The sequence below is a fragment of the Lactuca serriola genome, chromosome 2 (genome assembly GCF_051521515.1).
Source record: "Lactuca serriola cultivar US96UC23 chromosome 2, Lser_US96UC23_V15, whole genome shotgun sequence".
In the NCBI taxonomy this organism is placed as follows: Eukaryota; Viridiplantae; Streptophyta; class Magnoliopsida; order Asterales; family Asteraceae; genus Lactuca; species Lactuca serriola.
The window spans coordinates 169841393-169845416 of NC_136409.1; positions in this window are offsets into that span (position 1 = coordinate 169841393).

Consider the following 4024-nt stretch of genomic DNA (forward strand, 5'->3'; position numbering starts at 1 on the left):
ACTTGTGTAATAGATGTAAAGATGTAACACAAACCCATGAATGAAATGTTGGTTAAGTTAAAATATTATTGTTATAGCTCTGAATGTGCATGTGTGATTAAGTAATAACTAGATTTGTTTGTTGGATTAGGTGTCTAAGCCCATAACTATTTTGGTATGTACTTGATTTGATTATGAGCATGGTCCTTTTGGGTTGCCTTCACTCATGCAACTTGATAGGATGACAAGTGGAGAAAGAATAGGATTTATTATATGAATAATAAATTAGTACTCATAATGGCTTTATTAATATATTAATAGATCAATATATTATTTGGAAATCATATTATTAATTAGTAATTGATCAAAAATTAATTTGATATTAACTCTGGGATTAAAGGAACTGATTAATAATGGAGGGACTGATTATGTAAATCAGTAATAGTTGTAGTTTGGGCTAATGGACCTTATTGATAAGAGGTGGAAGAAAATCTATGGAAAGCCCATAGAATTTTCGTCCAAGGGCCTTTCATATGGGGGTCCATGGATTGCTTAAAGCTTAAGCAAGGAAATTAGGGTTTCTACCTTAAAACCCTAATAGCCTCAACTATAAATATACCCTCTACATAAGATTTTCGGCCCTATGAGTTTTGTGAACAACCCTAGCCGAAATCCTTCACTCTCCAAGTCATCTTGTTACATTGGGTGTTTGTGACTCCATTAGAGGTGCAACACTTGGGGCACTAGGCTTTCAGAAGTCAAGATCAAGAAGGATTAATCTTGTTATTGCTACATAACAAGTAAGGTAAAGTTTCTAACCCTAATCATATGTGATTTTGAAAATTGTATGCTAGTCATAGGGTTATTGCTTTGGAGTTTATATTTGCATATTCAATAGAGAAAAAACTTATATCCAAAGCATTAGGGTTGTATGTACACCATAGGATTGTTGTTATGCTCAAAACCCATCAGTGGTATCAGAACCTAGGTCGTTTTTCAATTGACTTGATGCAAGAGTGAACTGCCAAAAGATCAAGAAATTGAATTTTTTGCTGCCTGACTGCTGGACTCGACGAGTTGGGTGAACTCGACGAGTTCAGAGCCCAACTCGACGAGTTGGGTGAACTCGACGAGTTAACTCATCTAGTGCCGGGATTTTCGACCTTTTGATCTGTTTTTTGATTTGGATAGTTACCATAACTCGTTTTTAATTCCTAAATTCGATTTTTCTTATTGATATGTGATATCCTTATCAAAATTAATGGATTTGGTTAAATATAGATAATATAAGATTATTTTGGTTCAAAGATTTAACCTAGTTTTTGAAAAGTTTCAAATCGCACCATTGTGGTTTTATAGTTTAAATTTGAAATTAAAGTTTTGATTTTGGTAATTTAAATGGTTAAACCCTAGTAATTTAAATAGGTTAAAAAATACACCCTCATGGTTTTCTAATTTAAAATTTGATTAAATAGATTTAATTTTGAAATCTTAAATTTAGAACCTTGGTATTTTTAATATTTTAAATTACACCCTCATGGATTTAATTAATTAATTAATTAAGTGTTTTAATTAAAGGACAATTAATAAGTCCATAGATAGGTTTAAGTTTAATTAAATTAAAAGTCTAATTTATTAATAGGGTAAACCAACTAGTATTTTAAATGTGTAAAATACACCCTTATACTATGTAAAATTAAAAGTATAATATATTATATATGTATAAGTAAAGTCAGTCTCACCGTTAGTAGACCTCATTCACGAAGCTGGTCTATAAGGGGTGTTTAAGGAAGTGACCTGTAAAATGACCGTCATTGGGTATCGACTCTTACCCACCGCACCCTTGACTAGTGGAGGGTCATTAGCCGAACGGGTAGAATAGGACAAACTCTCATTAATAAGTATAATGAAATACAAAGTAACTAAACGAATTTGAGATAGTTCCATGTACGAATGCCAAAGAGTCCACTTGTTTTTAATGCGATTTGAAGGGACATTGGAAGCGAAGCTACCCTGACTACCTTAGAGATCTAAGAGATGGTAAAATCAAATTGTATGGTTTTACTTCAGGTAAGTCCACTATCTAACTCTATTAAGTTCTTATTTATAGATTCTTAATACATGATGTGATAAGATTGCATTTTGATGTTTTGTAGGATCAAAGAAGAGAAAGGAAGCTTAACGGAAGAGTAAGCTGAGTCTGGTCGCGAAGAGATAGATTTCGATCGCATGGTTCGATGATCAGATTTTTGAGCTACTGCTTAGGAGTTATGATAGATTGCTTAGGAATATTTAGTAACATAGTTTTTATTTGTATTTGTGTTGTAAGGACAAGTTTTTCACATTTTATAAATAAAAGAAAATTTTGATTTTGTCTTATTTTATATTTCCTTGCAATGACATTTGTGAAAATTGTTGTTTATATGTTTCTATTAATAGAAATGTTGAAAATGTTTGATTCTTAGTTATATCGATTGTGGTAGTGTCGTAATTTTCTAAGTAAAGAAAGATTCTCATCACCTAAGTTTCAATGGAAAGAAACTTGGAATCATGTGATTTGAATTATATGATGTATGAAAATCTTGGTACTTGGGAAAATTAAGACCACTTCCTTGTTCGCATATGTATATGAGTCAAGTGAAGGACTAAAGGATCTAGTACACATTGATGTGAACTGGTCAGATCCACCACAAAGAACGATAAAACTATTCGTCATGATTTACTAAAAGTTTAGTAAATATGGTTATGTTTACAAGATTAAGTGTAATTCTGAATTATTGAAAAGTTTCAATGTATAGGAGAACGAATAAGAAGAATCAATTAGGCAGAAAGATAAAAGTTTCTCCAATCTGAAAGGAAAGGAGAGTACTTTAGGATCGTGTTTTATGATCATCTTAGTGATTATGAAACCATATAACAATTGATCCTCTAAGGACACCTTAGTACACTTTTATGGATAAGAAGAGGAATCGGGAATTGTTGAAATGGTTAAATCAAGAAGATAAGTCATACTTCGTTCCAAAATCAAGTCTTAGAGTCACACTCCAAGATTGGGTCTTGAGTGACATAATCTTAAGAAGGTTTATAACACTCATCAAATGTGGAGTAAAAATGTTTCTCACTCTTGCACATTTGAAATTGATAAGTTGTGATGTCTTGGATAAGATGAAGACCAACTAAGACCAATTATGTGTAGTGTTTGTCTTGATAAGAACCCACACCAACTCTTGAATATTTGTTTGTCAAAGAATGTTTCTTGAAAAGAGAATCTTATATGTCAAGAGATCAGTGGGAGTCTTAAAGATCTTGAAAAGTTTCAAGAACTAATCAAGAGTAAACCTTTTGGTTATCACTATCACACGACTTGATGTTCGTAACATATCGTGCTGACATATTCTTGTTTCGGTACCATTCCAATTAATTTGACTATGCTTGTGAGTTCTACGAGTTCCTAATTGATTGCATAAGGCAAAGCACCTTAATCAATGAAAGTACATTGACCAATATAGTAAACTGCTCAGCAACCTGGAAGCAATGGTAGGCCCTTGTGCTACTATATGGCAAGAAATTAAGATTGACCAAGTTCATTCCATATAAGTTTGAATTTGTCGTAGACCTTATCCTATGATATTGGTTGGAAATGACAAATTCACATGGATAGGAACACATACACCATAAAATCTAAGTAACATAAGGTTTCTCTCGACTTCATGAAAATGATTGTGAGGAAACACTTTCACTAAGTGGATTTTAAGGTATTAGCATTTGTGATTGCGTTCTCAAATTCGAGTATGATTACGACATCCCTCTTCATAGTTCGAATTGTAAGAATTGGCAAATTAGTCTGAACATTCGGGTCTTATCGCTATAAGTTCTGAAATGGTTTAGACACACATATGAACTTTCTAATAGAAGGTGTATGAGCTTAGATAAGGACTTATCGAAGCATCTCATATCAGAAATCTGAACTTTGGAAAGAAAGTCAATAAATATTGATTTCTAGAAGTCCAACTAATTTCTGGGTACATGTCAAAGCTAGTGGGAG